The sequence below is a fragment of the Pinus tabuliformis genome, chromosome 5_2 (assembly GCF_031772625.1).
Source record: "Pinus tabuliformis cultivar Carrire ecotype Pingquan chromosome 5_2, CPIR1, whole genome shotgun sequence".
In the NCBI taxonomy this organism is placed as follows: Eukaryota; Viridiplantae; Streptophyta; class Pinopsida; order Pinales; family Pinaceae; genus Pinus; species Pinus tabuliformis.
This window is the reverse complement of record NC_142306.1, coordinates 707,438,515-707,451,473: the sequence shown is the minus strand read 5'-3', so window position 1 is coordinate 707,451,473 and position 12,959 is coordinate 707,438,515.

Sequence of the window (12,959 nt, the reverse complement as noted above, 5' to 3'; positions counted from 1 at the left end):
TACTATATTTCTATCGTTGAAAATATGATTAACCCCCCTTGAGATAGAGGTAATGGAATATCCACATATTCTTTTGGTCGAATTTGCTAAAATCAATGATTAGACTACCTTTTTTATTTTCAAATTCACAAAAACTCATGAAATATGACATCCTTGTCAATGAATACTTATGTTATATAATTATACAATATATAAACCTTTTATCCATTACAATATATAATTAGAAGACATTAAACTATTTTTACATCTAGTTTCCCCCTGTTATCTTACAAAATATGTTAAAAAACAGTAAAGAAAAAACTTTTGAGTGATCAGGTATGGGTCTATAAGAAAACAATGCTTCATAAGATACACAAAAATTCACATATCTCTTAGGGATTTTATTTTCTAAATACACATAAATATTAACTGCATTGAACGACATGCTCTTAGGATATTTTTACTCTTTAATAAATTTCTTGGATATTCAAAAATTAGTTTTTTATGCACCATTTTGTTGGCAAACATAAATGATTATTTTTCCTATTCTTATCCAAAACTCAAGAAATATGACATCTTTATGGGTGAATACATAAGTTATAGACTTATACAATTTATAAATCTTTTATCCATTACAGTGATTAAAACAAATTTAACTATTTTTACATCTAGTTTGCTCTTGTTATCCTTTGGCATCTGCTAAACAGAAATGAAACCAAAAAAATTCTAGTAACCAATTATGGGTATATAACCAAAAAAATGCTTCACAAGGTACTCCAAAATATACATATTTTGTGTTAATTCTAATTTGTAGATATACATAATATTATCTACATCAAACTACATTGTAGAAAATTTTTACTCTTTGATAACTTTCTTGCGGATTCAATAATTGCTTTTTTCAATACACCATTTTTATGAATATTATAAAGAAATATGATTTCTTTTCTTATAATATTTCCTTATATAGAGATATATATCTTCGCAATATTTCACACACAAATTTTATATGAAATTTATTCCACTAACCATAAATCTATACATCTTAAAAATATCAAACAAATCATCTTTTTATTTCAAAAATAATAAACAATAAATATCAAAAAAATAAGAATCACCACCCAAAGATTTAATCTGCATAGGTCTCAAAAAGCAAGTCTCCACCAATGCAAGTATTTCCCGCTTCTCTTTTGTCACTTCCTTCTCTAAATACATATTTATGTTTCTTTCCTAAAACAAATCCTTCACATGTATCAAGCTCCAGCTCCGTCTCCAATAAATTCAAACCTTTAACCATGATATTTGTTTGCAATATCAAAACATCTCTAAAATTATATTCAGTTTGCATATCTCAAATGCCATAATTGTTACCTTTTTATCGACAAATATTTATGATTTCCATTGAAAACATGATGTTTTTACTATCCTTGTCCTTTGATACTTTCATCAATAGCCTTATCGCCATTTTTCATATCTTTAACTAAACACCTTATCTTTACAATCTTTTTTCTTTTTTAATTTTTATTATGCCATGAAGCATAGATAACATTTCAAATTCGGGAATTTAAAAGGGAAATTCAATATAACCTAGCACGGAGGGTACTTTTCATATCCCAAGTAATCTTTCATTCCTCTATAATTTTCATTGAATTATTTGAACCAACTTCCGTCAAGAGCCTAATCTGAAAACGCTGAAGAATCAATAAACTACTTATTTGATTTTTTTGTTATTGAAAGAAACCAAAATTCATATAAAAGGTAAACAATTTAATTTCTTGAAAATATTATTTAATAACCTTTGCATGAAAAAAATTATATGCTATATTTAATTTAGGTAATTAACAAATTTATTCTTTCTACATCCATTATTTAATAACCTTTGCATGGAAAAAATTATATGCTATTTTTTATTTAGGTAATTAACAAATTTATTCTTTCTACATCTATCAATAAAATGACTAATTTCACCTCAATAAAAGTAAATTTAAGTTTTTTTTGTTTGGAAACATAATTACTAATTTCACCTCAATAAAAGTAAATTTAAGTTTCTTGTTTGGAAACACAATTTTTCTTATTTAATGGGTACTACTCTCTTCAATTGGATTTATGCCCTATCAATTTGTGCTATCGGATTTATGCCCTATCAATTTGTGCTATCGGATTTATGCCCTATCAATTTGTGCTATCTCTGTTGTACAACATAATTTTGTGTTTTTCCTTGTTTGCTTTAACAACTCTTTCCAATTCTCGAAAATATTATTACCAATTAAATTTTGGTCATTTTCCATGCTTACAAAACTTGCCATAAAAATATTATATTAATTAGTCATATCATTTAATAAAATAATAGCAATAGATGAAATTTTTCTCTCAATTCTTTCATCCTTGAGAATTAATTATTAACTAATTCATTCACATTTTTTAATAGAGAGTAGTTTTCATTTAAACCAAAATATTATATTTGCATTTGCAATTTCAAACAAGGATTTCAATAGCTTCCATACATTTATTGATTTTTAGTGATTCTTAATGTGAGGAACAATCTTAATAATTAGAAGTCACTTCACCTAAAAAAATAAAACTTGGGTTTTCGTTTGAGGCATAAGGGACATTCTCTAAGCTTTGCTGGGATGGGGTCCCCTGGGTCAATTTTGGGTTAAAAACCCAAGTTTTGATGTAAAGGTTGATAAAAAGATGTAAAGTCTCCGTGAATTGGGGATGCGGAGCATGTAGTTAGTTATGAGTCAAAAATGGTTTTTACCCTCTAACTCTTTATGTAAAGTTGAGTCAATTTTTGAGCTCTAGTTCGCGGACCATGGGATTGTATAAATAAGTGTGTCTTAAAAATTCTAAGAAAGATCTATGTTGATGTCTATGGGTATGACGAATGGAGTCTTAGAGAGTTAGCGCATGAAATTAAGTCTTAGAGGAGGGAAATGATCTGCAGCTCAGTGCGCAAAGGCTTAGAATAGTGTTTGCTACTGAGTGCACGAACCCCTGCAGCTAAGTGCACTGAGAAGTTTTGAGTCTATAACCTTATACTAAAGATCAATAAAGAATATTGTTGGAGAAATTCATATGTTTTATCCGTTTCCTTCTTCTGTTTATGTTTGCGATATATGTTGTGATAAGATAATGTCTTTATGAAACAATGATATATTGATGCATGAAACTATTGGATAAGTCTTATTAACTGAACATGATTAATGTTAATTATTTACGCGAAGATCATAATACATTATGCTACGATTATCAAGCACTTAAATAGGTCTGAGTAGATTCTGATTTAAGGCCTAGAATAGTGTCCGCAGCTGAGTGTGCGGACCCCTGCAGCTGAGTGTGCAGGGAAGTTTTGAGTCTATAACCTTATACTGAAGATCAATAAAGAAGACTGTTGGAGAAATTCATATGTTTTATCTATTTCCTTCTTTTGTTTATGTTTGTGATATATGTTGTGACAAGATAATGTCTTTATGAAACAGTGATATATTGATGTGCGAAACTACTAGATAAGTCTTATTAACTAAACGTAATTCATGTTAAGTATTTACGTGAAGATCATAATACATTTTGCTACGATTGTCAAGCACTTAAGTAGATATGAGTATATTCTGATCCAAGGATACTTTATGGTGCGTGTAAGTAGGTAATTCACCTGTTCAAGGTCCGCAAAAGCTGAACGACGACCTTCGCGAAGGACTAGGTGCCATCCGAAGGGAGTTATAGTACCAAGCCCTAAGGGCTTATAGATCTGTGCGAAAGAAGATCTAGGGCATAAAAAGACATCACACTGATCTCTGGATGCAGAAACTTGGTTCCAGCATCCCCCCATACTGCTTCAGGTGAGTCTTCAGTCCACGCTTAGTGGGTTGATGTTGAAAGGGCCAGTAGTGTAGGGTTTTTCTTGGCGCAATTAACTTTGAACCTGTCAGGATCCACTAAGCCAACAAATGGTTCTGTTGCCGGGACTGGAATCTGCAAAAAGAGATGTGCACATCACAGGAATCTGACCAAGAAGGAAATTGAGAAGTGGTTGGATAGGAAGATCCACGAATTCGTAATGCAAGAGAATAGAAATCCACTCCTATCAAAAGAGTAGTGGTTGGATAGATATTTGTACATGGAAAGACAAGAAATTTTCTTCAGCACCTTCCTGATTGAGCTATATGAGTGGATAGCTAAGTTGGCAGACGGCCAAGGAAGGTGGAGGCTTGATGAACTAATAGTGTGGACTCCAGAGCTAGTGCGGAGGTTGGAAGCTTCTGAAGATAAGATCACGCGTGTTGTTGATCATTGGCTTGATCGAGTTATAGGAGGATTTGTTACAAAATTCGCAATTGATACCTCAGTTAGCTACAACAAAGCGGAGCGACGCTTCTTCAAAGGACCGCAAGGTAAGTACCTAAAATATTTGAATACTTGGATTAAGATGATGTTGTGTGAAAAACGGGTTATGCCATTGCCTTGATGTTCGGAGCTACGTGAAGTGGAAAACTCTTCAGGGATCGAGGGAAAACAGGTCTTGAATATAGCCCGTTGATTGGACCTCCTTCGAGTGACGACGAAGGAGTGGTACAGGCCTCACCGCAGAGTGTGGTCCAGCTGATAAGACAAGGTTTTCCGCAGATACATCATCCCTTCACTGCACTTCCCCCTTCACCTCCACATCATACACCTTTGCCCACACGACCACCACCGCCGTTGTTCAACATGTCGAAATCATTAAATTTTTCGATTTTCAAAGGTATAGGGGTGAAGTTACAGATCAGTTCTGGTTCGTCGCGACTGTTTTATGGGCTTCACAACAGATCACTAATGACAGTATAAATAAAGCACAGTTGGTTACTACTCTGCAAGATCGCACGCTAACTTGGTACATTAAGTGCCGCACTGATAACTCTTTGGCACCATTAGCAGACACTAAGGCCGCTTTGAACAAAGAATTCAATATACTTAAGTCTAACTCGCAATTAATACTTGGGTTCAAGGAAATCATGATGAGGGTTGGTGAAACACCTTGGGAGTTAGATCAAAGATTGAAATGTGTGATCCGCGAAGCTAATATGCATCCCACAGATAGTCAGCACTGCGAGTGGTTTATAGCCTCGCTCTTGCCCCACCTGAGGATTGCTTTATCGCAACAGAAGATAGGGACTCAGGCAAAAGCCCTGGAAATCACGATGAGATTGCATGAAACACCTATTCAAGACACATCTTTGGGAGTTCAAATAATTCACTCGTAGTTGTAGAACCTATGCTTGGAATTGCAGAGCTTGGAAAAGGAAAAGGAGGTTAGGCCAGAGGTACACGAGGAAGTCTGGTGCCTCAAGTGTAAGAGCTAGAGGCATGATAAATATCATTACCCCGTCTTTGTGAATTATATCACAGTAGAGGGACCAATTCCCCTGAGGGAGGAAGCTCTAGCAGCGCCAAGTACGGGGCCCACGCTATGGTGCACTATTTGTTAGGTGGCTGGAAAACATGGAACAAATAATTTTCATTTGCTGCAAATGTTGTTCAAACACCACAACAATTGTTTTGCGATTTCTGAAAGTCAGCGGGCCACGATGAGCGCCAATGTCATAGCTACGAATTGATGATGGAAAGAATGCCTACCTATCGAATGCAAGCAGAAACGCAGCCTCCGGATCAAGGTGTTGGGGGAGCGCATGGAGGATATCAGGGGCATGGACGAGGCTAAGGAGGAGGAAGACCTGGTAGAGGTCGTGGACATGTTATTTTCTATAATTTCGGGATGCCAGGGCACTATGCATGGGAGTGTCAGAATTAGACGTGCCTATCATGTCAATAATGCACTCAGTTCGACCATATGATAGAAGAATGCTCTGTGCTGATGGCCAAGATGTAGGAGAAGAAGGCACAACCTCAGCACCCTACACAGAACTTACAGATGATGAGGGTTGAGCCCCGTGAGGAGGATCCCAATGTGAATATCGTACTGAGAAATGGATCATGACTGGTGACAATAAAGGAAACCAACCTAAAGAGAATGGGTGGGTCTACAAGGCCCCGGAAAAGGAATTTGGCTTCGACGTAGAATACGTGAAGGAAATGTTTATAGAGGTGAAGAAAAGCTTCGTTGAGGCATCTACCTCAGGAAGTCAGGACAAACTACCAGAAACCAGTGCGCCCACAGAGATTGATCCCTCTGTACTCACCACGTTCCTGGAAACCTACATGAAACTTTTTCATGATAGTAAGGCTGTGAAGGGCTTACAGTAGTTGATAAACAAGTGTGCTGGTAAAGAAAATTCTCCTGATGGAAACCGTGTAGTCAGAAATATTGGCAAACATAAGGCAAGAACTGGGTGCGAAATGAGGCTCACTGTGAAAATAGGAGATTATGAGATGGACCAAGTTATTTTGGATCTAGGATCTGACGTGAACGTTTTTCTTAAAGAGACATGGAAGATAATGGGGAGACCTTCACTACAGTGGTCTCCGATTCAATTGAGAATGGCGAACCAGCAGAAGATTATACCTATGGGATGGCTACATGGAGTCACCGTAGATATAGAAGGTGCTAGCGCGCTGGATGATTTTGAAGTAATAGAGATTGTTGATGATAGTAATCCATATCCTACACTCCTCGGAATTGATTTGGGCCATTGATATGAATGGTGTTATCAACTTGAAGAAGTGGACAATGTCGTTTGCAAGAAATTCGCTCTGCGGTGTAGTGTCATTGGACCCTGCAGAAGGGCATGCTATACTGAACCGGTCTGTGACTATGAATAAAGTGATGATGACTTGGATCAGATTTACAAAATAACAGCGCGAGACCAAGACTAGATTAATCCAACTGCTGATGGATGGATTTCATGGGACCGCATAAGCTCCTGTACCTCAGATTCAGATGAGGAGTTGGAGCATGGTGAGCACCAGTATTGCAACAATAATGCTGCAACTCCTGGGACTTCCTACTTTACTTTTATCAGCCCGGTAGTTCATAAAAAACTTGGAAGCGATGGTGCTGTATGCACAAGTACTAGTTCTTACTACAGGCTGTCACTTGGTCAGTTGGCACAAGATTACTAGGAGCTCAAGCCAACTTCTATGGATTCCAGAAGAAGCTTTATATGTGATGAAATGAAGGAAATCTTACTCTACAAAGGCTACTCTATTTGTAGAAAGGAAAAGGACTAAAATGTAAAGTAAACTTAGTGAACCCTACTTAACCAACTGATCCTACTTTTGCAAAAAGAGAGATAAAAAACCATGAAATGAGTGCCATTACCTACTCAGGAAGTAAACAACATCTACTCAAGCTATTTCTAGAAGCAAACGAGTAAAAAACATCATTTTGAATTTTTATGTATTTTTAGGTGACATTGTCATGCATGTAATTTATTTGTTTGTGGATGTGGAAACGATTAGGTGGTGATGGATGGCGACTTTGGGATTTGCAGAGGTGTGGGGAGGTTTGGATGGGTCCTAAGAGGCCTCTGGTAGCCTTCTAGAGGCTTTTCCTGCAATCAAACTTCAAAAAGAAGCCTGCAGGAAAATCTACAGGAGGCTACAGGGGATCTATAAGAGGTCTACAGGAGGATGTAGAGAGAAGTTTTGGAGGTTTTGAAGGTGGGAAAGTGGGTGGAAAGGGTAGCTAAAGGCTAGGATGATGTGTTAAGGTGTCCAGGGTTCACCAAGAATTATTAGGAGAGGGAAAGATGGTTGGAGTTGTTCAAGGAAAGGGAGGAAAGTATATGGGAAAAGTGCAGAAAATTAAGGCAGATTTGTGAGGAACTTTGGGTGACCTGTGGAACATAGATCAAAGAGAGATGGTGATGGCTGATTGGCTGACTTGTTGTGAGAAGATATTTGTTGCAAGAGAACTTAAAATCAAAAAATGAGATCAACCAAGCAAGAAAACTAAGTGCATTAAAAAAATAGAATTTTGCATCAAGCTAGTCTAAACTCTAATCTATAAAAGTAAATGTTGAGAAATGATACAAGGAAAGAAAGAATGGAAGGAAATTTATTTCAAAAATAGAAATGAGCATGGTGAAATAGATCTAAATCAAAGCATTAACCTTTTAACATACTACAACACTAGAAATCCTATGGAGAAGGAAAATCTGTGTTATTGTGGCAACAAGAGGGTCTTGGCCTGAGTTCATGGTCCCAAGGGGAGGAAAGGAGGCCAAGGCTTTATTGATGGCCTTCTTTTTATTTTCTTTCTATCATTGTTCGACCTGCTACAGAAAACATAAATGGAAACAACCTTCTAAATCACCAAAAGAAACCTATTCTTAACCAAGAAAGAGCTTTATCTAACAACAACTAATTCATAAACTGAAACAAAGAATAGAAATACAAACAAGAGGAGCTTGGCTGCTTGGATTAGGCCCTAACCCAGAAGCTTTAGCCCTTTGAGGTAACTCAGTGCTAGCTCAAAAAGGATCTCATCTTTATTATCAAAATAATAATAGGATTACATGAAACTGTCAACAAAAGTAAGCTCGAAGTTGAGCAAAGCAAAGCTGCAACAAAAATTCGAAAATTTGACTAACTTCCTAATGAGGCCCTAGGCCTCTCTACTTATACTATCGAAGCTCCCAAAAACTTCCTTAAAATAAGGGAGGCTTGGCTCCCAAAACTTGAGATAAACAAAAGTTATCCTCCACTTGCTCAGCTGCCTCCTAGTGCATTAATTTGGTTGTTTGTGCTCCGAGCTTCATGAAGGAGAATTCGAAGTGGGGAGTCATAAATGAGGGGGACACCCTCCTATAAATCCTCTCCCTTTTCTTCTTCGAATATTTGCTGCCAATTGTCCATTAAATATTTGACTTTGTCTCCAAAATTCAACAAAAATCTATATTAGACACATATTAAACTACATGGCATAATAACCAACCCAACTCACTCTAGAAGCATAAATATAATCGAAAAACATGCAATAAGCTAAGAGAATGGTGGATTAGACTAAGTTAGGAGGCAAAATGAGCCCATATAATTACCCATTTATGGGGCTCATTATCACCCCCCCTACTGAAGGTGTTGCTCATCCTCTGAGCAACTTAGTCCATCTCCTCATCTTTGATGGCCCTGATGGCCTCCCTGACATCCCATGTTTCTGATGTGAGGTCCTCCTTTTTGTCATGGAATCCTGCCTTTCTGTCCACCTCTTCCCATTGTTGTTTCTCTTCTTCCTCTTTTCTGCCTTCTAGCAGGCCTAGCAGCAGTGGGGGACTCAATTTGAGGTCAATCCAATTGACCCTCAAATTTTTCATGGAGTGCTTGTACATTGGCACTCTCCTTAATGCTTCGTTCATCCTTATTGGGGAGTGATACTCCCTGATTTGCAAACTATGTGGTAGTGTGTTCCACCTCCTCATACAAGCATGAATACAGTCATCCCCAATTAATCTTTCCATATCCTCAAAATGTGCAATGACCTGAGCTTGATCATTGATATACTTAGGGGCAATTTGGGGATTACTTTCAAGTAGCTGATGTGCATTGATGAGAGCCATGAGGTCTGATGGCTCAGCTCTGATCATTAAGGGCTCATTCTGCTCCTTTGTCATCAACTTCCTTATCTCTGCTGCTCTTAATGCCTCATGATTCATCCATGATGCCATGGCCATTAGTTGCAAGTCCCATAGCCTAGCATTGGGGTCCCACACATTCATATCGATGAGGGCCATGTTATGCAAATAGAACTCTGTTATTTTTGCCTTGTCTTCTGATGAACATTGGTCACATAGGTCCATAAACTGTCTATAATCCTAGAAAGGCATTGTGCCTCTCTGTGCCAAAGTATTTATTTGAAACTATAGACATTGGTCCTTGAGGTATATTCCATATGATTTTTCTTGTGTTCTGCATTGCAGTGCCTCCATAGACCAACTGGCCATGCATGCCAATTGTGTCTCTTTTTCTTGCAGTTGTCTTCTTAGCAGCTCATTTTCTGTTTCAAGGTGAGTTCTTGTGATTGCCTCTCTATGTCTTACAACACTTAACTCCCTGCCCATTTCTCTAAGCTTGTTCTCCATGTGGCCAATATCCTCTACCCCCTTGGATTTGGTGATTTGCATCCATCTATGGCTCCTTATTCTTTCTTTCTCCAACTCAAAGAAAAGTGGGATTGCAAATTTTTGTGGAATGATTCTTCCCCCCTCAAGAAGATTGTAGTAAGAGCCCAAACTAGGTTGGGGGTCAGGTTCTTGTGGCTCTGTAGCTTCCTCCTTTCCCTTTGGTTGTTCTTCTAGTCTTTTTTCAAGTTTTTCGGTCTCTTGTAGTCTTGACAGGGTCTCCTGTAGAACAGTCTGTGCCTCTTGTAGAAATATTTTTGAGTCCTGTAGTTTCACTCTTTCCTTCCAGGTGGAAGATCTGTGAGTCCCTCTATCATATGTGATAGGGGTTTTAGAAGGAGATTCTTCCCCTTTGACATTGGGTGAATCTTCAATTACAATGGGCACTTTAGAAGAAGGTTGGGGCTTCCCTTGTTTGATCCTTGTGCTCTTTCGAGACCTAAAATACATTGAGGTTTGCCTCTTCCTCTTTTGTTTAGGTTTAATTGGGGTGCTGAGGGCAGCGAGAGTAGCTTCTGCCTCCCTTTCTAGGGTCTCAGGAGACACTTCTGTCTTTTCTACCCCTTTTTCCTCTCCTTCTATCTTTTTCTCTGTCTCTGTTGGTTTTGTTTCCTTTTGTTCTATTTTGGTTTCTTCCTCCTCTGTTTTGGTTTCCTCCCTCTTTGTTTGTTCCTCAGTTTCCTCCCCTTCTCCCCCTTGCTACTCTTCCCCCTCACTATCAGAAGGACTGAGATCATATGTGAGGGCCTTTATATCATCTTCTGCTGTCATGTTTCGGAAGATTTCCCATGCTATGGGAATTATGAAGGTACGGAGGGCTTCTTCCACTAACAGTTTAATTAACCCATGGTGAGCCAACTAATTTGGACCTCCTACCTTCAACTTAATGCTGGAGTCTATGAGGGACTGCAGGAGAAAATAGGGGATGCTGAGTTTCTGGGGTGTTGGGGTGTCCATGCCATATCTCAGCTCATGGAGAAGTCAATAATAGCCATAAACTATGCTATACCTCCCTTCACAGGAAATATATTTGATAATTTGGTAACTGACCTCATCCCAAGGGTAAGGTATGCTTGTCCTTCTAATGCCATTTTTGTCTTCTACAGGATGTTCATTGGGTTGGAAGAAGCTTTTCTTAGTAGATTGTCTAATTGGCTTTTCATCTTTGCTCCAAGGTAATCCAAGAGGAAGGGTGGTAAGCCTACTGATAAATTCTAGGGTGATTTCCATGGAAAGACCTCTAAAAGTGATAGTGGCATGGGTCCTTGAGTGAGGGTCTAAAGAAAGGGCAAACTCCTGAGCCACTTCTTCATTAAACCCTCATAATTTTTCAAAAAATGGCATCCAATTTGCTCTGGTGAAAATGGCTACTACTTCGGGGTGTTCATGGAGCCTGGTTGAATTTGTGGGCTCCTTCCTAATGAATCCCCCTTTCATTGTGCTTATACCTCTTTTGAACACCCATGGTAGAGATGGAGACAAGAATTTTGAAGAAACAAGAAAATAGAGAAAAACTGTGTTTTTTTAAGAAAACAAGAAGAAAATTTTTATGGAATTCCTCTTCTTCTATGGGCTCAATTCCTCCTTAAAGTTATATCACTCCTTGCACATATTGATAATAAAGGTGGGCATGCACAGAACCTACCTCTTCATGCCATAAATTGAGCAAAAATCCCATGTTTTCTCCTTAAAAATTGCTTTTGCCCTTCCTGTAGAACTAGTTGTAGGTGCTCCCGTAGAACCTGTTACTGCTCCTGTAGAATTCCGATAGCATGCGGATGGATGAAAGCGATGGAGAATGATGGTTTCGAGGCTATGATGGTGACAGAGAGCTTACTGCAACTAAGTGGACGAGGATGGAATGAAAGAAAAGGTGGTGAAGGAGTTTTGAGGAGGAATACTTATTTCTTCTTTTAGATATTTTTGGTGATGGGGTGAGCTAGCAAAAAGGTACGTTTCCATATTTGGACTGTTGGTCCCCACTACCTTGTCATCATGGCTCTTTCCCGCAATCACTTCCCATCATTGCATTGGAGTTTGTATACCCTCCACTATTTGTCCTTTGGATTTTTCTGTGAGTTGACTAGGCACATGTGTGGTGGCATCTCCGAATGAGCGCAGTCAACTGGATGAGGGTGGCCAGTTAACTGGCCACCTTTTCTAGTTCAACCCTAACCATCTCATTTGCTTATGCATATTTTCCAATTACACAGATGCAACAGAGGAGAGGGTTAGTCACTTACCTGCGAGTCGAATGTACGTGTTGTGAGGCATTTTGGTTCCTTTTGCTGCTGCATGCTTGTATTTCAGTTGTTGCATGCCTTTATCTCCTCTGTTGCATGCTCTCTACTTCCTGATGTGTGGCTGGTTTGCTTTGTGTAGGTATCCTCTGGCTGGATCTAGCTTCAGATGTCCCCTTCAATCTCATGGTTGCACTTCTTTTGCTGTTGTGGCTTGATTTTAATGGGATCAGTTGCTACAGGAATTCCTACAGGAGCTCCTGTAGCTGCTTCTCCCTTTAAAAAATTTAGCTGATTTTTGTGCTAGGAGTTGTGAGGATGATACCAGAGATGTTGATGAAGATGGAGAGGTACTTATTAAGCTACAAGTGAGAATTGAGGTGCTGCTCCCTTTATTGTTTGTTTTTTTTCTAAAAACTGGTTTCTATGTTTTTTCGGTAGGTAGTGAAAAAAATGATGATGATGAGGTGGTGCAGGTGTTGGATGGATGACAAGGAGGGTGGACGGCTGTAGGAGGGTCTACATACTCTTCATGAAACCTACCAGCCCCTCAAACTGCTTTTTGGAACCATTTCTGGCTCTTTGTGATTTCTACAGGAGCCTCCTGTAGAACACACACGACCTCCTGTAGAACACATAGTTTTCGGAAAAAACATAGTTGGGTGGAAGAAAGGTCAGAAATTAT